General features: G+C 37.7%; 1 long non-coding RNA gene across 3 annotated transcripts in view; it reads left to right on the top strand.

Annotated features, from left to right (window-relative positions):
• LOC147041809 (uncharacterized) overlaps positions 1–23,079 on the top strand; it is a 127,375-nt gene that overhangs the window by 26,336 nt on the left and 77,960 nt on the right. For all 3 annotated transcript variants that reach the window (XR_015069202.1, XR_015069203.1, XR_015069204.1), the window contains exon 2: positions 17,102–17,202. This is a non-coding gene — a long non-coding RNA (uncharacterized LOC147041809). The remainder of the gene's footprint in view (positions 1–17,101; positions 17,203–23,079) is intronic.

Consider the following 23,079-nt stretch of genomic DNA (forward strand, 5'->3'; position numbering starts at 1 on the left):
GACATCAGCTCCCCCCCCTCCACTTGATTTCTAAAAATAGCTCACCATTGCTGGGACATTGTGATTTCCCCGGAATGCTGTCAAAGTGATTCATTTGAAAATATAACCGCTGTTGAAATTTATTGTCTATTGTGTTGTGATATTTATTTTCAGCAGTTCACGCTAATTGTACATCTGTAAGAGTATTTTATTTTATTTTTTTAATACTATCAGTCACAGCATTTTGGTCTGGTATCATCCTCCTCAATCCGTTACAGCTCACAGTCTCACAGGCAAAATGATTCACTCATTTGTCTGTTGAGGTTTAGTAAAACCTTAGGCAGCTCATGGGCCCTCTTTTTAGAACTCTCTTTAAATTCCATCTTGGAGAACATTTTAGCCTGTTGCCATGACAATTTATCTCCTCTTAGTTTTGTTTACAACTGAAAGGACAGCTAATCCATAAAAATATGAATTCACAATTCAGAGAATGTCACTGATTCTGAAGTGCTTTATTTGCCGGACATCTGTGTAGGCAACGTTGGGTTTCTATTTCTAACTGTGTGATTGTTTTCTCCATCTCAAAGTGCCATGTGATTGAATGGCGATCAGTCAAGGGGGAAGTTTGCCTTAAGGTTGAAGTCAGATGGGATAGGCTCTCTCTCGCTCTCCTGAATAGCATAAGTGGGTATAAAAAAATGGGATGCTTATCAAGAGAGATAAAGACATCTTTTTGTTTTGGCTTCTGTACATAGTAGCATGATTGATGATTTTGACAAGTAGTCGTCCTATTTAATTGTATTCAAAAGAATTTGCTATGCTTGCGAGCGCACAGTTCTGCTTTATGTAGATGATGTATTTGAAAAAGAAAATGATCCAAAAATATTTGTCAAACCTCAAATAGTTTTCACATTCAACACACAGTACTCACAAGAGAATGAGTAGTGCACGTTGTTTCCCCCCCCCATGCACAGTTTAGAATTGAGGTCAGGGTTCAATCTTGGTTTCATTACCTGAGAATGTAGTTGTGGGAGTATCATTTTAAAGTGCTGTTTTCCAACTCTTTTCCAACTTTATGAGTTAAACGACTGTGTCAAGAAAAGCACAGAACGGACTGACTAATGGGAAGGACAAATTGGCCGCTCAAAATGGACCAAGAAGATCTGTGGGGATTGCTGGACTCTGAATGCCAATGCTATAAACACACAATAATAGTCGTTAGCCAGTCCGGTTGGGAGCTGACGTAAAATTTTGATCAAATGAAGCTAGCTATAAACCTAAAATAGAACTAGCACTATTGAGTTGACACATCTGAATTAATATATGTTGTCCAATTAATTTAATTCAATATCAATATTCTGATTCTAGGAAACAGTTTCAGTCTGTTGATTATGAATTGCTCTGTACTCAGAGGTCAGTGATTATTTCTCGGTACTTTTGTCTGTTGAATATAATCATTCCAGAAATAATCCACTCTCCAAGTCAAATCTTTTAATGACTTTATAATGGCCTTAAATGGCAGAACCATTTCTGGTTGTGCGAAGATGACATTTCACCTCGCCTTTAATAAAAAGTGTTTTCATAAGATTGGTGATAAGTTCTGATAAACGTGTGTTATTAAAATAAAATAAAAATATTTTGTTGAGTGTTTTGGACAAACTTGTTTTTTTAAAAACCTCAAACTTTCTTTCCATTAGAGATAATTGAAATAATAAACATTTGAAAATATCATAAAAATACATCGTACCTTTCTTGGCTTGACTCAAAAACGTGCCTGTTTTTTTTCTACTACAATCTTTTACTCAACCCATGATAATCTAACGTCAAGCTCGATCATTTGTAGGCAAATATAACCACAGTGCTTGGACTTTCTCTAAACACATTTCCGTTTGTTATTTCCCATTTTTATTGTGGTGTATTAGTTCATAATTGTGTGAGCGCTGGAACAGAATTTTTTTTCTTCCTCTCCTTGACTTCTTAACCACATGTTGCTATGTTGGATAACGCTGTTTGTGTTGTGCAAGCTCAACATCGTTGCTAAGTAAATACACTTCGCATCTCATTTTGCTCTATTATTTTTATTATATCATACTCCATTTCCAATTGTGCAGTTGTGCCTCATGCAGTAACTAACAACCTCCAATCTCCTCACTTAAGGATGAACTCAAACGAACCGGAAAAATTGTAATTGCTCTTGAAAAAAATGACAGTTCCATCAAGTTCTTCCCATCTTCTATTGTTATAATGACTGATGCAGGGTAAAGTAGTGAGAATGGATGATACCTTTGGACAAGCCGGAAAATAAGGTTTAAAAGCGAATGGTTTAAGAGGACAGCGTTTCACTGATGGACAGGGTGGCTAAATGAAATCGCCGTCGCCTAAATAAGGGCGAAGATGGAGCGTTGAGCTAACTGACAGGCGGCTCAGGGATGTCTGTAACCCAAAGCACATTACAGAGCCATCAGGCTGAGTGACACCTTACCCAGCCCTGCTGTATAACAGCCATGATGAATGGCAACTCCTTGTTCTCCCTCTTGAAATGACAACCGTAGAATATCAAATGCCAATTAAAGGGGAGACAGGCATGGCTGGAGGAGTGGCATCTAATTCTGCTTAATATGATAGGTAGAAAGGTGGGGGAGACTCCGGAGAAAAGGGTCACTTTGTGGCCACTCTGTCAATAATCAAAAGGGAGGCTTGTACACAAGAAGAATTTTTAGCTTAAGATAGCATCATTGTATTTAATTGTTGAAAGAGAAAGATAAAAAAAAAACTGTCATTCTTTAATATTGCTCTGTATTTTTTTTTAAGTTAGTGTGACATGGACAAAGTGACCTTTACACTGATGGACTCATAGATTGAATTGTGCTCTATTCTGTTCTGTCATTGAAGCGAATTTAAGCCGTGCCCTTGTGACCTTTGTGGCCACTCACATATATGTGACCCTTACAGCCGGATACAGACTCACTCTAGTAGGATAAAAATGACAGTTTCAATTTCTGATTCTAATAAGCGTAGCTGATACATCCATTCTTCCAGTCACTGGCCCACACTTGATTTAGAAAGTTGAAACCTCAACAGAGCATTGGTGAGAGATAGCATACGTACGTATGGAACAATATTCACCAACAGGCAATTTAAAGTCAGCTCAGGGAGAACATTAAAATGGAATATTTTTTTTTTCAAAAAAATATTATTTTCTGTGATTATCATTTTATTCAAGTGAAACATTGGCAGACAGTAGAGATACTAAATGATGGTTTTCCAAAAAGAATTGCAAATGTAAATATTGTATCACGTTTACGTTTTTGGCAGCTGTAGAAGTCCGCAGAACAAATTACTGACATTTGTCCTTGAATCACGCTTTGCAAAGTTGGCTGTGCCCACCTAATCTACGGAAGCAAACAGTCTGTTGCTTATCATGTGAGGCACCATTCCTTACTCCGCAGACAGAATGGGGCGTCTATGACCTCTGAGAAAAGTCCCATCACGAACTCTTGCTATCTTCGATAGCTTTTCAGATTGATACCTTCATCCATTTAAGAAGATAGATTTGCTAGGAATTAAATTCCATGAGGTTTGATGTGTCTGGGTGAGCGTGAGAAACAATGGCTGCCACTCCAAAAATAACTTTCTTTGAAGAACTTGGATCAAATATTCATGTCCGGAGAGGACCAGGAGAGCAAAAAGTAACATTATTTACTTTTTACTAGCCGAGAAACCAGAACGCATCACGGATTTCTAAAATAAAAGAAGCTCCATGGCAAACCATGAATTGATTTCGAAGGACTTCAACTTATTTCACGCTTCCTTCCTTTTATGGCCAATCGGAGATGGGCAGATCTACCCGTCTCATTTAATGATTCCGATATAATCGATAACTACGTGGATGATACAAATGGAGACATCAGCATCAATCTCCCTGGATTTCAATATCGGCTCTGATCTAAAACGTCATCGTTCCTCTCCTCCAGCTGCTGTGCTGAACTATAAAACAAACACCTCTTCCATTTTCTGACTGCGCCTTGCCAACGTTAAGTGAATTACGATGCCAAACGTAGACAGATAAGGGTTGAGGGTTTTGGAAAGCAAAGCTCAGCGTGTCATACGTGAGTTTAAGACAATGCATCCTCTCAGCCCTAAGTGGAAAATTGATGGATGATGGAAGGAAAAACATTAGAGGAGATAGACAAAAAGAGAGAGTGGACAAAGACCGGGAGAGTGATGCATGACCCCCAATCTCTCAAGGCTTTGTAATAAAAGGCTGCTGTGTGGTGTTCTCCATCTCTGTCACATTAAAAGTAAATAAGACTAATAGCATGATGCTAAAAACTCCACGGGGCTAGATTGCCCGAAAAGGGAACAGAGTGTGCAGGCTGCGTGCCTTCTGCTCTCAACTTATATTCTTGTTTCAACAGCATCAAGTCAAACAGTTCCAGTGGTATTATGGCTCCAAAGGCTTGAATTATTCCAACATCATCTCCAGCATACGCTCAGCTGTCTAGGATCTTTAGGCCATTTCTTTTAACTGCAAGCAGCTGCCTCAGCTCAGTTTGATGATGGATGAAAGCTTGCAAATTATGTTGAGCCTAATTTATCACAAACTATCAGCACTTTTAATCATGCATGAACCTAGGCACAAGAAAATCATTACAAAATTACTTTTTTTTTTTAAAGGAGCATAGTTAAAGCCTTTTGCCATTCAATGAACTGTTTAAATAAACATTGAGAATTGTGCTTCGGTAACCACAGAATGGACAATGGGCATCGTGGGTGAAAACTGCAAACTGGCAGTGGAATGTGTGTGCATTTCTTGGCCCTAGGCATAAAATTGCAAATGAGTCTAAAGCAAGTTGCTGCAATTTTTGAGGAAGCCATAAAAAAAAAAAAAAAATCCTCGCCTCGACCTGCAACGACGTTATTTGTTTTATCTTTTAAAACTGCAATAATAATTACTTTAATCCTTTAATAGATATAGTACAGGTACTTGATAGCAACACCAGAGCTCATAAGATCCAATTTGCTCTCACATATTCAAAATGAGAAACTTACTCTGTCAGGCTCCTGGTAATACATTTTACATGGAAAATGCTGTATTTTCAATAAAATATCACATTTTGACCATGAATAAAATATCCCTACAGACTAGTTGAACAGTCTTTTATAGGTGCTCAGGAGGTCTTTGTTTGGGTCTTGGATCCCAGCGAAACCTGATCAAAGCGTACAGTGAGATATTTGATGTGTAAGTTGTGGGCTTTTACAAAAAAAAAAAAAAAAGTAATCTATGAAACTGGCCACATGATCTTTTACTGTTCTAATACAATTGGAAATTATTCAGACCAGGATTCTTGTTTGTTTTTGAGTCACACAACTGTCTGGTAAACAACATGGAGCATTAAAAATGAATTATTCTATTGGGGGGGAATACAGCGATAGGAAAAAAAAAATATAGCAAATATTTTTTCACACTGGGATGAGGCAAGATGTATTTTGTCAGTGCTCGACTGCATTATACTGTGTGTTTGTTGAGAGAGAGAGGGAGGGGGTGAGAAAAAGAGAGAGAATGAATCTCTCTCTCCATTGCAACTGCTCTCATAAGCAGTGCATGCGTTATTTAACAAACAGATGACAGTGCCATTGACAACAGCAGCTGCAAACATGCATGAAGCAGAACAGCCGGAGCTACATTAGATGCAGATGTAAAGTCCAAAACTCATTTGTTACTGTTGTCTGCTATCTAGCTTCAGAGTTCACATGGACACACAGTTTTTTGTTTTTGTTTTGAAGCATGCATTAAATCTAGCTTGTTAAATTGTCAATTTTAGGAAATGCTTTTTAATCACAGCGTGATAATGGCAAAATTCTGCAACACTGGCTTTCTGAAAAGGCAAAGCAGTTTTATTGGTGCACTACTATATAGGGGAATGCAAGTCTTGTTATTGAAGCCATGTCTTGGACAGCCAGATGGTGTTTGAAGATTTTTTTTGTGTGTGTGTCCAGGCAAGCAGCTTCGCAGATTTTCAGCGGGGGGAGTAAACATTGCATATTTTATTCATAATATGTATTATTTAATATTTACTGTAGACAATGCTTTAGTCAACGCTGGTCTCTTTACAGTGATTATTGTTCAATTAAATTAAACCAGAGGTAGTGTGCAAGTGTGAAGCTTCTGGTTCTTTTTCATTCTTCTCCTTCTGTTGTGAGTTGGATTAAACACATTGAATTTGCCAAGTCTACAAAACAGAACCTTAACACAATGATTCTAGTTAGACTGCAACGACATCGGCAATTTACCTGATTTGAACTCAAGCCGAGGTGTTGATCTTTTTCCTACTCAAGCAAAGCACTAAATAATTGAATTTTCACCTCCAACTACAAACGTCAAGTTAGGTTATCAAGGAATTGGAGCAACAACAAAACAATGCCAATGCTGTTAACGAGAACATTTTGGGTAGGGAATAATTACTGACATGTTGTTTAATGTGCAAGAGGTGTGTTTTTAATTTTAAAAAAATAGTCTATCTGGATTACTTAAGGCACATGGAGACATTTCACAAAGCAAATTATTATGATTGTATTTTGAATGATGGTGAATAAAACAACATCCATTTTTAGAACTGGAAAATGTATTGTCAAGTACAGAGCACCAACATTTATTGAACAATTTTAACCTACCCAAGAAACAAAAGAAAAAGACACCAACAGAGAATTTGTGGGAAAAGCTTAAGACGCACGATAATTTCGCTATTCTCCAGGGAAGAATAAATTATAAAACTGAAGTGCTCTCTCCGAATATATACAGTTTTGCCCATTGGAAAGCTAAATAATAAGTGTGTTTGAGTTCAAATAAAGGGAAGAGTGGTGTTAGAGGAGAAGGTCATGTTTCTTTCAAGTTCTATTTTCCTCAGTTTAAATCAAAGTCACGGACCAAGCTGGATGAAAAAAAAACAAAACACTTAGTGTTGACTCAGCCCTGATGGGTTCAGTGCATCAGATGATGGTTGTTAAGTCAAAAAGCTGCAGACAGTGTGGTGTGCTGCGAGATATCAAAATGCCTCCAGCTGATTTCTCTGTGTCCGATAAGAGTCTGTTTCATGTCAAAACACAGGGTTGTGGGGAAAAAAACGATATCTGATCAAGTTGTGTTCATAATCAGACAGGCTTGTCATTTGCAAGTTAAATACACGAGAAAAATAATAGTGCAGGTTTAGGTGCTAGCAAGGAATATTAAGGGTTACCAAAAAGACAAGACTTCATCAGCTTGAATGCAAAAAGCAACTTTAAATTGACTTTCTTAGTACTAACTTTGAAAGTGTTAATCAATTTTCTTAAAATTTGAAAAGATAAATACAATTTGGTAAATTACCTTACAATTTAATCTCAGATGAAAATGATTGAGGTTTTATCCAAAGTATTATCTATGGTTTCCCCAAGGCTAAGTAGAAATAAGAAGCGAGGCTGTTCCCCCGAGGACCTCTGTACCATATGAAAGACAAACAGAGTGTGCGCAGCAGAAATTGAAAGAGAATGGTGAGGTGGAAGATTAGATAGTCTGAGGGAATAAACAGAGCATCTGGTGAATACATCTCAAGCGACACTCCCGTATAACCTTTTTTTTATTTGAATTACCTTTGCCTTTGGGACTCAAGTTATACACTGACAAGCCAAAGATGAGTTGCAACACTTTTTGACATGAAGCAAATTTGTTTTAAAAGTTGAGGATGAGTATTGGTGAATTTTTTTTTTTTTATAAGGTTATGCAATAGAATCAAAACTCCAAATAAGTTAAAGCAAAATGTAACTCCAAAAAATAAAATGCTTGCCAGAGACCAAAGAAAACCAACATGAGATCTTCCATTTAACTTTAAATTGCGCTCAGGATGCAAACCGTCAAGTCCTGGTCACTCCGTCAGCAGTCAGGTTGGAGACTTCTCTTGTCAATACTGATTGAAAATAATCTTGTGGGGGAGCTTGGTAAATTTAAACAAGGCCCATGCAATGGGGATTCAGAAAAAGAAAATGGTGCCTGAAGAAACCAGTTGCAGCTTGGGGAGCTCTCCCCTCAATTATATCCGATAAGGTGGGAAGCAATTCTTTAGAGATCTCCAAGTTGGCTTTGAGGGTGAGGCATATCAGTATCAAAGGTAGCCGGATGATCAAGGCAACAGGAGTGAGTAGGATTATTACATGGTGGCTGAAACATCTGGATTGTCACCAACTAAATGAACAGTAGCGACCTGAAGATACTCTGCGAGCTCTTCAGTGGATTTCCATCCAAGCATGAACACTTAAAAGTGTTGACTTTTCCAAATTGACTTGTACAGTGAATTGAACAGGTGTTGTATTCAAATAGAGCAGGTTCAGTTTATAACTGGCTGAAATTGATTCTCCTGGTATGTGACTGTATAATCATGTTTAGGACCTCCTTCACCTTTCATGTATTTTTTCTTTTTTTTTTTTTTTTTTTTTACCCATCTTGGTAAACTTGCCAGAATTGGAATTTGTCTTGGGCAAAAATCAAAACAAGCATCCAAGTCCTGTATTGTTCCCACCAGCCTTTATCTAAAGATCAATTAGGATTCCAACAAAGCCAGTTGCTCATTAGCATAACCTTTCCCCGAGCTTTCATTACATTGCCTTCCACCATCTCTAGTTTTTCAAAAGAAGGCTTACTCAGCAGATCATGCACAACACCCAGCGTTCCCGGATACAAAGAAAGTGCTCAAGCGTGAGTTAGAGCAAACATGAATTTCCATTGATCACTCACGACAGGAACCTTTTCAAAGAGCTCTGAGATCTGTGTGTCTCTGAAAAACATCAACCAGACGGATATCGATTAGGGAGAATTATGTGCGGGTCATCTAGAATACATCACACGAGGTGAAATTGTGGACACAGAAATTAGTAAAGAATCAAACCCTGCATCTTTGAACTGAGGCGAACGTGCTGCCAAATGCTCCACCGTGTCACCCATTTTTTTTTTTTACTTTAAAAACTAATTAGCTTTTTTTTTTTTTTCTGTCTAGATCTTTGATAAGCACCCAACTGTTTATCTGCCCAAATGAATTACTGTGGTCTGATGTTTTTATGTGCTGTCAGGTCACATGATATCTAGAGCCTATTAATACTTCATCTATGAGAAAAGCGTGATTATAAAATGGAAGTAAATATTGCAGTGATGGCGGCGTCGATGTGAGGTCATTTAAACAATGCAGGAAACAAACATATCGATGAAGGATTTTATCGCCAATATCCTCGTAATGTTGATTTTCAGAGTCAAACTTCCAAATCCTTAATTTAACTTATTATAGAGGTGAGTTAAATCGAGGGCACGCATGAACAATGACACAACCTTAAAATAAAAAGAAGTTGGAAGTCAGCGGGGGAATATGCCGTTGAGCCGAGATAACACACTTTTCTCCAATCGTTTACAGTTTGACATCTTGTTTCATGCTTCAGTGATGTTGAAATGGCCAGCTGTAACCAGTCTCTCAGATTCCTTTACAGAAATTGAGTGTTAGTCCTCTGAGTGCTTTTCTAAATATGTGGCGTTAGCACCTTTCCTACGCCCGACAGTCCCGCCGGAGGCTGCATTGCAATCTTTACAGAGCTAATTCCAGAGTGGAAGCAGGGCCGTTTGTAGCGGACATTAACAAGGGCCTCAACATGACTATCCAGGGAGCGTTTCTTTTCTTAGTTCCCATTCGATACATGCAAATAGATTGTATAGGAAGCTTTTGAAAATAAGAAGCTCCTTTTGGAAAAGCATACAAAAAGATGTGTGAGCTTTACAGTGGGGCGTCTGCTCAGGATAACCGTGGGGACTGGTAAAAGGGAAAAAGGCGTTTTATGATCTCGGGGAGGGATCATAAACGTGAGGAAGGAAAAAAATATTCACATTTTAATCAAGGGTTGGGCCTATGATTTTGTGATGCAAACATGAATTCATTCGTATGTATCGTTTGTAGAATGACAGCCCTAAATCGATATCATCAGACATGATTTAGACAGAAGTTGTTAAATTTTCTTCATTTGCAAAGAAAAGAAAATGAGAAGAAATGAGACTCATTAGCCCATGAGAGTGAACATCAACCAGTTGAAATAAAGAAATAATGGCTTATTTTGCTTCCGAAAAGAGAACAATAGCAGTTGATTTTATGTGAACATAATTAAAAAATAATGTCTACATGTGTTGCCCTGCTGTTTGTGTTCAAATATTCATTGCTAAAATGCTTTTAACACCGCGACTATCAATGCTTTAGTTTCGGCCCTTCAAACTGAAATCCATTTATTATTTCCTTTTAGTTCCCCGCTTCCAATTAATTGTTTTCATTTCCCAATTATTTCCTCTTAATCAATTTTCACTCTCACTGTTTGTTTCTATCAGTCTTGCTCGCAAGCTCCTTTGCATATTTTTCAAGCGCCTCTTTGAGAAATTCTGCTGAGAGAACATCTGGCTCCCTCTGGGAAGTCCTACGGAGTGACATGACATCTCTAAGACATGAACACAACTGAAAGCCAGATGTCAACAATGCAGGGGCTTAGTACAGGTGGTGTTTGTGGGTGGTCTGTTGCAATGCTAGCATATAGACTGACTTCCTCTTATATTTTTAGCAATATCATAAATATGCATTATGTTTAAGCATACTGTAGTAAAATAAATTCTTGAGCGTTTTGAACGAGTGTTTATGGATAGAAATATTTACTTGACGTGTTACCTGCTTGGGATAATCAGCTCAAGGTGCAGCAAAAGATATCCCACCCACTTCAACACCTCCAGAGGATCAGTTCAGCTCATTTTCACACAGCTGTTTAAATAGGTTATTTATTTCTTCTATCTTTTCTAAATGTCTTTTGCTTATAAATAGGTTTAGTGACATGCGATGGATCAGGAAAATCTTTTAAATACAGGTTTATTTAGTTTTTCTTTCAAAAAATTATGATTTATGCACAAGGTTCAAATGATTTGAAAACATTGTTTAGGAAAATATAGTCAGTAACAGCTCAATGCTTGACAACCCAAACTGAAAAACATTTAAATCAGGGATGGATAGATAGAAAAAATGACTGAATAAATAAATGAATAAATAAATTAATTAATTAAATAAATAACATATTGTATACATAAACACATAAAAAATATAAAATGAAATATTTAATGTCTGATTTTTTTTTTAACAGCTGTCCCAAATTCAGGTGGTTATCCGTGACAAACAGTATGCTACATTGTCATTTAGAGGATGGCGTTAAATCCCAAACTGTGTAGATATGGAACTGCCACCGGCTACAGAATCTCATCTCGAAATTTCTCTGCATTGATCGGAGATGTGGATGACATCCCACTCCATCAAAACCGCCTTTACCAAAAGCTTTTACTCTATCAGTACAGCAATCAACCCTCGTGATCTTTACATGCTACAAGGTAGATTCAGTCGGCAGTGATTGTCACACCCCGGGGGTACTGCAAGTTCGAAACAACAGTCAGTAGCAACAGCAAAGAAGGGTGTTTAGCATAAGAAGTGACATGGAGCATTATTTCAAATGGGTTGTGTCAGTAGAAAACAAATGTATTCATGGTTTATGTTCAAGCTACACACATCTTGCACAGACCTGATTTGCACCCGAATATTCAGTACAGCAGTTCAAACATTTTTTTAACCTGAACTCCCTCCAGTTAAATTTAAAACAGTTGAAATCCAATCAAGTAGCAACAAGTGCTCCAATCATCTGCGCTGTGTACGTGCCATATTGTTCTATATAACCTTACCTAACCTGTGTGTCACCTAGCAACAGTCTGCTTGAACAAACTGTGATCTCTGATCTGTTGCCTAGCACTGTGTTCACAAATTTGTGTGCAAAACTGTCACATGGCAATCAATACAAATCATTTCATTGCTGCTGTAGAAATGTTTTGATGAATAGAAAAGCCTCCTGGGGAATGATGTTGGTATGTAATTATAAGTGAAAATTTGAAATGCTAAAAACAAAGGTTGTGACTAATGCAACTGTTTTGATGACTCACATTTGTTTGACTGTCATTTTATCCAGTCATGAGTGACTCATGTCACTAAAATGCAAAACTACAAATTGTTTGTTGAGTTGTCTTATCCTGTTCCATCTAATTATCAAGCTTATTAATGATGAACCAGGACAAAAATATAATCTCTGGAAGCTGCAAGTTCGGTTGCTGTTGACTTTCCTGTTGTATTTTTTGCTGCCGTTGACTTCGACCTCTTTCCTGTTGTATTTTTTGCTCCCGCAGTCTACTACACAAGCTTCTATTAACTCCGTCCACATCATCCAAACCATAAATTGTGAAAGGGAAAGACTTGAACTTTGACAAGTTGTCGACTTCAACCTTTCAAATATGCCTCTTTCAATGCATTTTGCCTTTTTGGCCTTTCCTGCGAATTTGACAGCCTCTGAGATATCATCTGAGGTATAACAACAGGTGTGACCGTAGGGGTAGAAAATAATAGCAGAAAGCTCAGACCAAGGTGTGGAGTGTAACACCCAAGACTTATGGTACTGTTGTGTTGAAAGCAATTGAATACATTATCAAACCAGACACCGGCGTTGATAACGTCACAAATTGAATTATCTGCTTGTGGGAAGCTGACTTGAGTTTTGTAGAAACACTAAAGTAAATTATTCCAACTGTAATGATGGTTGAGGTGGCCATTGGCTAATTATTTATACTCGTGCAATTCCAGAAGGGATATCAGTCCCGTTTGAAAAGCTACTTAAACTGCTCAAAATAGAGATGTCTGACGAATTTGACTGACAAAGGGTGCCCAAAGGGGTGAGTTTGCAACATGAAGAAGAATAATTAAAAAAAGAAAAAAAAAAGTGAAACATTCTTGTATAGTACAAGTCATACAAGTGACATTAGTGACTTTGGTGTGATTCATCACAAGGTCGTACTTGCTGCAACGGATCCACTTTCAGTCACCACTCATTATTATTTCATACTTTGGCAATGTTGGCACAATATGTTCTTAGCAGACAGTTTGTGTCAAAACATGAATTTTAACATCAGGGATTGGTGTCTGCCTCAAAATCAAAGGGTCGCGGCGTCTCTCTACAGCTGTCACTTTGTGCTAGCGTTTCAGCCTGCACCCTGGAAAACATCCATCACCAAAAAGGCAGACATACCAATTTCTGCTGTGACAGTAGCCTCAACAGAGCTGACTATACTGTAGCTTACGGGTATGTTGAGCTTTCTCTTCCAATTTTTAGGCACCAAAGTCTCCTTTTAAAAGCATGACTACCATTCCAGTAGGCTTCTTTTCTCCCTGAACGTACAATTGCTGCATAGAGAGGAGTATAAGAAAACATTTGCTCCTGATAAATCAACCTTGTTTGTAAAACAATAAGAAATGCACAATACATGTGGAATTATTGTTTTTATTGTTATTGTAGTTTTCCCAATGGCGTCCTTTGTGCATCACTGAATGACTGAGGGAAAACACTTACCAGCAAAATCTCTTTTTACTACCAAGCAGTATATTGTTCTCTTGTTATTCAAACATACATTATTGTCCTAAAACACACGCACCTCATTTTCCATCTGACAGCTTCCCCCCCAGTACACGGTGTATGGCAGTCATATTCTCAAATCTTATTTACATAACAATTTTCCTACTCCCCCGCTGTCACAAGCTTGACTATTTCTCGTCTGTCTCGTTGCCATATACAACTTCCCACCACAGCGCCCCCTATTGGCAAAGATAGCAAAAATAATCAATATTTCCGTCCACACTCTTGAAAAACAAACAAACAAACAAACAAACAAACAAACACCCTTTATCGTTATGAAATTGTCCATCCATCACTCCTTAGATTCTCCTGGTCTCATCAGAAACTCACTCCCCCCCGTCCTTCTGCTTACACAAACTATCCAAATCAAAAAACAGTCTCCTTGACTCCATCTGCCCCTTGGCATACACGACAAGTCTGCATATCAAAACAAACTTAACAGTTCACAGCCAAGCCTACACTGACCACCTCCGTTATAGAATAATGTTCTCAAGACAGCCAATTACTGCACATCTCATACATGGTGACTCCCATAACCCCAAAAGCCTTTTAGCCACTGCAAAAAAAACTTCTCAAGTCATTTGAAAACACCTCCACACCCTTCATTATTTCTATCAAATCGAGAAGCTCTGGAGTTAACACAAATTGTATGTAAATGGAGGGCAAGTCCAAAGATAATAATTATATCAAAAGCCTGCAGAGACATTCTTTTTTTTCCCACAAGTCCGTTTGTCATGCTTCATTCACATCATTCATTTTGGGAATGTTTTATGTTAACAACCAATGGCAAGCATTATTTTGAAATCTATGGGAGCTAAAACAGACTATTAACCTGAACTAACAACGGCAGAGACAACCAAAACATGTCACTTGGCTGGATTTTTTTTTCGGAAACTCCATTTTATTTACAAAATTGCTGACTTTGAGTTGTACTTGCTGCAGTGTAGTTTTATGGGTCCTTGTGGGATTGGGCTAGTAAACAGGAGATGAGACAGTAAATTCTTACACTGTGAAACCGTCAAGTACGTGACTCAGTTAGGGTTGTTGGGTTGGAATGCTCCTGGATATACAAAACCAGATATATGTCTCAGTAGCTCCATAGCAGGATTGTGAGACATCTTTATTTAGTTCTTTTTATTGCTTTTTTTTTTTTTTTGACTGTCCTGAGAACAAAATGGACAGAATAAAACACAAATAAGTCAGATTACTACTTCTCTAGTACCTGAGTTTATTGAGTCTGATTTTGTCAGTCAGTCTGGATTCAATTGATGCAAAAAGTGATACATTGGGTATTCTTTCATGTATTTCTAATTTGTATTAAAAAAAAATCTTTAAAAAAAAGTGTCTATCATTATTATTTGAATCATATAAAATTAACCTGTATACATAAATAAATGATTTAAGAGAATATTTCCGCACTTGGTGCATATGGTGCTTATCGCCAAAGACAACTTTAGGCATTGCTTGACCGCTTTGATCGTGCATGCTATTTATCCCTCGACATGGATTTATAGAATTCTATATGCAACCATCCACACTGTATCACTATTGCGAAACCTTTTTGTATCCTGCTGACATATTTCTTTGCCTTGCTCTCTAGGAATAAACTGGTTGAGATAGTGTCAAAATAAAAGTCACAGTGCGTGCGTGTTTTATAGATGGTAAGCCTGCATCTCGAGTCAGTACAGTAGATCCATCATTGTAAGCAGTAAAAAAAATATATATACCGCACACGCACGTTTAATAGATCGGCAGTCTACATTCTCACCATAATTTCTCCAAATTACCATTCACCTTTTCAAAGTATTTGAACAAGAAAATTGTTCTGCATTAAACACCAAACACGATTACCAATAATTTGTGTAAATGATTGTGAATATGGTTAATTGGTAGTTATCAAGAGATACATCCTTAAATAAATGTAAAGTCTTTTTAGATTTAAAACGTTTTGCCATTACAGTGCTGAAATCTTTTTTATATCATTGGAACAACTCTAATCCAACTGCAGTAGTATTGTTGACTTTAAAAATATGATCCATATACTAGAACCCCGCCAAAAAAGCTGAAATGTCAATTACATTTATTCGAATACGTTAACTCCCATACATACGTACATGTGACACCTTATCCCACATGAAGAGGATGATGATGACAAGACATTTAAACGGTGTCCTCCATCATATTAAACTCACATTGCATTTCTTGAAGATGAAATGAGTAACATAGATCCCGGGGGGATAGTTTTCCGTACAGCACCGACTCTGTTTGTGTGTGTGTGTGTGCTCCCTGTGACTCCATCAATCAGTCTAATTACTCATCAATCCAGTTAATTCTTCATTATCATTAACCTTGACACCCCCCCCTCCACAGAACATTGGCATCTGCGAGTTCTTTCAAAATTTACCATTTGAGTATTACACATACACCAATTGCATCATCGAACCTTTAAGTAAACACAAATGCAAACGTACTCATTTTAACTCCAGTCGGCTTCTCATTAGAAGTGTAATACGTCTTACTTAAGAGATTTGAACAACGACAAAAGTAGGTGATGCTCACATTTAGCTCGGTTAATGAACCCATGCTGCTGAGTCCCTGTTAATGGATTATCCATTATGATTAGGCTATGATAGCCTCGGTGCCCCGTCAAAGCCTGACATTTGTCATTTTACATGGCGTAGCAAACCTTCCTGATTACTACATATGAACCAATCAATCATGATGAAATTCTTTTTTATTTTTAATTGCAAAAAAGACTGATGAACATGACACATTTTTGGCAACTGGATGACAGAAATTAATTATATTGGCACTCAGTCAACATTCAGGCCAAACAATACTGAATATATTTGATCAATCTGTATATTAGCACCTCAGACACGTGGAATATCAAATGTAGAAATTTAAGGATCCACCAGACCAAGACTTGAAACTGAAAATAAAAGTGAGCCAAACTACAGTCATCGGGGGAATCAATAACACACTCGGAAACTATTATTTTCCATTGATCATCGGCGGTTGGGAGAAGCACAATCGAATAAATACAGCTGGATTAAATAAAGCTATCCACACTCAATGTTTCAAATGGTGACGAGCAAAGATGTTGCAACCCTTGATTCACTCATTTCATCACTAGCTTGACGGAAGGCTTTATTTAAATTTGTTTTTGCAGGTTTTTTTTCCCCCCACCTGTGCTTGGCCATCTGTACAAAAACTCCTGTGTGTTAAACCTTATTGGGTTTGCAAATTACAAGAAATTATAGTAATCGTTACCATTTTAGCTCATATGATCAGAAATTAGAGAATAGACTAGAATTGACCCAGTTTAGGACCAATAAACCGTGAAATTGCCACAGAAATTGCGCATGCACGGCTATTTTATTGATTGCTGGAATTCTCCAAGTGCAGAAGGTAGCTGCTTTTTCTCATGACTGGGAGAAAAAATTATTTGTAACACTTAGGTGTCAATGTTATTTAAAACAGACCGATTTGAATGTGTCCTTTTCTTTTCTTATGTCTGATATTGCTGAGACTATATTTACATGATAGCAGGAGGTAATTGAAAACTTTAAATTGTCCGCAGGTGAGAATGGCTGTGATTGGTTCAGGATGTAACCTGTCTCATCCAAAGTCAGCTGGAACAGTGAGGATAAGCGGCACAGGTAATGGATATTCAGCGTAATGGTGAGTTTTATATTTAATTGTTTATTTTTGTCTGTTTCTATGCCCCACATGTCTTTACATAAAAAACGGTTTGTTAAAAAAAAAAAACAGCTGAATTATAGTATGATAGATTCAAATTCCGTGGTACCTGCAAGGCCCTCATTTAGGTGAAAAAAAAAACTATCAGTTGCTTTGCATCCTACAGTACGTGCTTTACATGGCGATCACATTGAGTGTCACATGTACTGCCTGGTTTCCATCCATCTGAAACATGCATTGTCACTGATAACTTTCCTGCAATTTGTCAAGGTTATCTCCTGGCATGTTGATAAGTTGTAAATGCTCAATAAATGCATAGACACGCCAGTGCTATATCCAGAAGCATACCAAGTGCATATGAATTAATCATGATGTATTTCTTTACCCTGATTGAATTAAAGTTTAAAAAAAAAAAATACAACAGGTCAGGCTATGGGAGGAATCCGCAAAGCTCTCCAATGCACTAGTTTGAGATCAGTCATGTCAACTTGAAATTGGAAATGGCCACTCATTGCATTCGAGGCTATCCTCGCCTTGTGTTTGACCTTGTAATTTCTGTCATTCAGTGGATTGCAACAATCTCGTACATCAAACAAAATGGACAAGGCACTTCAACCAAAAAGTGGAAACTTTAACCACAACCTACCTTTCACAAATCACATACCTTCCCCCATGAAACGCTTCAATGGATCCGAGCAACACTTTTGATTACAGTAATAATAAAAGTTATGGACAACAAAGCAATTCACATTACACAATATGCAAGGGAAAAAAACATGACAATAGCACAAATAAAGAAATAAAGAAAGAAATACAAAAAAAAGTTTTGTGAAAGGGCTTTCAGCCAGGCTCTTGAGTCTTCCAAACAAACCTGCACTTGCACAGGAAGGAAGGAAGGCACTTGTCACTTGACATTTTGTTTCTTGAAGTGTCGGTACAGACAGGAAGCCTGTCACTTCGAAACAGCATCGCCGGCTGACCCCAAAATGTGCCAAGCAAGAGTGAATCCAATCAAAAGTGCTGATTTATAATGTCCATATTATACCATCATATGGATTGTATGTTATACATTGCACCATGAATGACAGCCCTTGTCTTTGTAATGAATACAACTGAATTCATTATATCCTATTAAATGCCACTTTAGCACGGCAGAATATCCAAATGAATAGCTTCCTAGATTTGACTGCAACTCTACTACAGATGCATCACAGGTTGCCAAGAGCTGGAATTCCACTCTGTCACCACCGCTGGCTATTCAAACCAGCATTCCCCACCGCTCCTTGCAAAATGCTCGTGTCACCTCATAGCTGCGTCTTAACAGCTTTTTAAGGAGCTTCATCCGGCAGCATAACGGTAAAATATGCTGCTGCAGTAAAAGGTAAAAAATGAAACAAATAACATGCAATAAAAGTAGACCTTAAACAAATCTTTGGCTGGCTCAGACAGGGATGAATAAAAATGCTTTTCTTTTAGTCTTCCTCCAACACTCCTTTTGTGTGCGGCTGATCATAGAAAAAAATAAAATAAAAACAATGACTTAATCAGAACCTGAAGTTCTTAATCATGGTTCTTATCTAATAAATCCAAATTTCAATGAAACGTACAAACATCCTTGAGGAATAATAGCCTTCATTTCCAATTATTTTTTCCCCACTTATGTATAGTAGGGAAAACACATAACCTTTCACAGAAAACACAAGAGTATTATTTATAACAATGAATGAAATAATGATTCAATTAAGATGTGGACTTTCTTCAGGGACTAGCTTTCAACCAATTTAATTGCAAAGGGTCATAAACAAGTTGTTCAGGGACTGATGTCCACAATGGAAGCACAGCACTAGACAGGCATGAAGTCATAATGCTGACATTCATTTGAATGGAATTTAATCAAGACTTAGTTTCGCATGTCTTGGATTAAATGCAAAATGTTTATTGTTATTTTGTGTTGATAGAAAAACTACCAAACAGATTTGACCAGGAATCAATCTTTCCAATTTTATCAGAGAAAACAAATTGATAGGGAAGTTTTTATCCCGGCACAAGGGTTGCCAAATTTTTGTGTGAACCGTGCAAGTAAGCACCTTTGGGACACAGAACCTCCAATGCAAATCTCCCTAGAGGAACCAAAACAACCCTTGTATGCTGTTGCTGACACAAATAGTGATTGTACCTCAGGCACGCGGCTCTGTCGACCGCTTTCGTAGTGAGACTGAGCAGCTCTGGGATTGGAGGTGATGAGAAAGGAGACAGGAATATAACCTTCGTGTAGGTAAAAAAAAGGTAGCTAAGTAAAATGAAAAAAAAAAAAAAGACCACGAGAAGCAAACGGAAAGGCAGTGATTTCTGAAGATTTTAATTAAAGACATTTTTGATCTACCCAACGGAACCACCCCATGGGAATTTCGATCAGATGGTGTTTCGTGCATTGTTTGTCATCAGAGGAATGGAAAGCCATTGAAAAAAACTATTATACAACCCACACCTCTGCAGTAACCTTTCACCTCTTATGATGGAGCAAATAATTGATATCTGGAACAAACACCGCAGCGAGTCATCTTTGAAATGTGTTCACCACACACCGTGTCTAGCAGTAGATACCGCCTTTTATTATTATTATTATTATGATCTAATTTCTTACAATTTTACAAAATCACATCTAAAGCACAAAATAGTTTCAGGATGGCTGTTGACAATTCATTTGGTTGGTTTCTTTGTGGGGATGCAGATTCACAAGGTCAGAGTTGACGTAAAAACGTCCGATTCCTCGGGTATGGTAATCAAGCAACGATAATGATGCGACATGATAAATTAGAAGATTACACATATACAAAGAGATCAGTGACAATTCCCAGCATCCTGGCAAGCAGGAAACAACAAATTAAGAAGGGGTGACTCTCCTCATCTGCAACGAATATTGCACACAAGCATATGTCCTCTCTGCACCGCTTAAATTTGCAGATGACACGCCAGCCATCTGTCTCATCCAAACTGGCAGCCTTTTTGCATATCAAAATGAAAAAGACAGGATAACCTGCATTAAGCTGCGCGATAAAAAAACAAATACATTTTCTTACACAGATGCCACAGTCTCGGACAATAACGCTGGTTGTGATTCAGAAAGTGTTAACGTGAAATCCTTGTGTAGTGTATCATTAAGTAGTAAAGGGTAAATGAAGCTTCAAATTTGCTTCATGAAGCAGTTGTAACTTTTTGACTCTCTGTTCTATTGGGCCAAAGGCACACAGAGTTACAAAACAAAAAAAATAATTGTAGAAATATTGTATCCAGCAACTGACTGGAGTTCATTCAGCGCAGGTGATGCACAGTGTGTAAACAGTATCACTTTGTGTGCTCTTGTGTTTTTTTTTCTGTTTTATTTGTCTTCTTAAAAAAAGAAAAATGGAAATCAGTCTTCAACTAACTGCTTCATCCTCTCGCAAGATAAGCGAGTCTAGCACTTTGACGGCCCGTCATGACTAACCCGGTGGTAAGAACCTGAAATAATGGTGAATAATGACAGCGAGGAGCACCCCTTAATGAGGTGCGAGTCTCTCCATATGGGACTCAAATTTGCACTAACCAAGATGTGATTCATAAAGTGCTCTTCGCGTGAAACAAATTGATATTAAAGTAGACAGCATCCTCATAACGCTGCACGTATAGGACAGCTTCCATCAAACATTGTCAGATGTCGTTTGGCTCTTGATGTTTCACCCTCGAGGCTGCTATGCAGCCACAAGATGCTTTTATTCTCGTACGGGTCAGCTGAAATGCTCTTGGATTGAAATGTTAGAACCATAGAGAATCTTCTTAGTAGGAGTGGAACAAAATATTGATTGTGATAAATTGTCAGACAGTAAGCACATTCTTTCAGGATTAGGTGTTGATTTTACCAATGGGAATTTCAATTAAAAAACACCACCAACAAATAATAACAATAAAAAATAAAATTAAAAATTATTAAAAAATAAAATAAAAATATAATAATAATAATAGTAATAATAGTACGAATAAAAGTTCCTCTATGATCCACACTACTAGCCCGATAATTAAATCCACATCCACCCATCTAGTGTGGAAGACAATACATATGCATGAGCATTCTTTGCTTGTCAACAATGGATGGGTGGGCACACACGAACGGGGCTAAACGGACAATGAGATAAACACGGCGAGCTGACATGTCTCTATCACCATGTGTCATCTTAAATGAGCAGATAGCTGCGTGTTCACTTTGTATCTCTCACGCAACACTGGCAACAATAATCAATCTGACATGCCATCTGCTTCTGCCTCATAACCATCTGTATTTGCAATCACACCCATGATAATCTGTTCACTTTTTCTCTTTATACCCCCGATTCCCGTCTCTGCTCCCACGCAACCAAAATCATCTCCTCTAAAAATTTCTCCTCCTTCAATCTCTCAATATTGTGTTCCTGATATCGACTGTGGCACTAATTGATGGAATTGTACAAAGAGAATGCAAAGTAGATGACACAAACAAATATAATTGCGTGTGCAATGGTGACACGCTGCAAAAATTGCTCTATAATAAGACTGATAAACACCACTAATACCATTAATAAGAACCACCTGGAAAAAAAAAATCGGGAAATGCATCTCTTTTTGTCCCCTTTTGAATCTGTTCCCTATTTTGACTGCTAAGAAACAAGAGGAGAGCTCTTTTAACATCTGGTGCCGATTTGCTATATTGATACACCACTTGTCACTTTTTTTTTTTTTTTCTGTGTGCAAAATGTGGATATTCATCCAATTAAATCGGTTCAGCGGAAAGTTTAGAATAGATGCTACATCAGTTACTTCAGTCGGGAGCTCTGGGATTTCATCTCACTCCAAAAGAAATTAATGGTAATCAAGTTTACGGCACAAACAAGCCCTCAGACGGAGCAGTGCATAAGCATAGAGCTCCTTCATCTGTGCAAAAGCATCTCACATGACTCGTCTGGAAGACTAATTCACAGAGGCTGTGAGACACGTGCTTCACTGTGTCCTCAGGGTGTCCTCAGAATTCATATTGAACACGAACTTACTCATTTAGTGCAAAATAGAGACGCATATGGTTTGTTGTAAGTGGGCGATGCCGTTTAGGTTTATACACAGATGGTTGCCAACTAAGCAATCGCACACTACTCAAAATAAGTTAGGGATACAGGTAGCTCTGGCAAAGCGAGGCACTCTCCGAAATCCTGAAATATGCTTGGACCCCCAGGTGACATACCACTTCATTGACTTTTGGGTATTTTCCCGTTTTTCCTCGTATTTTGTTTTTGTGCTTTATGTATTGTATAAAAATGTCTATACATTTCTTAAATTAATTGATGTTTTGACAATATATGTCAATAGTATATACTGCATATAATTATATTTATTTCATAAAAATTAACATTAAAAAATGATTAAATAAAACTGAATTTTTAAACAAATGCAATATGTCTGGACTTGAGGAATACAATCTTATGGCAACTCGGATAAACATAAAAGTCTTTTTTCATGGCCATGTTGGATTTTTCACCCCGCGCAAAATACATCCATATTTAGAACAGTGAACGAGAATCGCTCGAACAACTATATTTCCATATTTTGTTCGTTGACATCAGGATTCAAGTTTTTGTGTGCAGTGTTTTCCTCCCAATGCTTTCTTTAGTACCCATCAGTCATTATCAGACACCAGCAGAATCTCATGACCCAAATAGAAAAGTCTTTGGTCCGTGCCAGACCGCACTTATCTACACATGATTGCGCTCATTTGTCTAATGACCAATCACTACTTATAAATTCAGCCTTGCACGTCTGTAAGTGTGTGATAGCGGCACAAGAAACTGTCTAAAA

This window comes from Syngnathus leptorhynchus, chromosome 19 (genome assembly GCF_054491065.1).
Source record: "Syngnathus leptorhynchus isolate UIUO chromosome 19, UIUO_Slep, whole genome shotgun sequence".
Lineage (NCBI taxonomy): Eukaryota > Metazoa > Chordata > Actinopteri > Syngnathiformes > Syngnathidae > Syngnathus > Syngnathus leptorhynchus.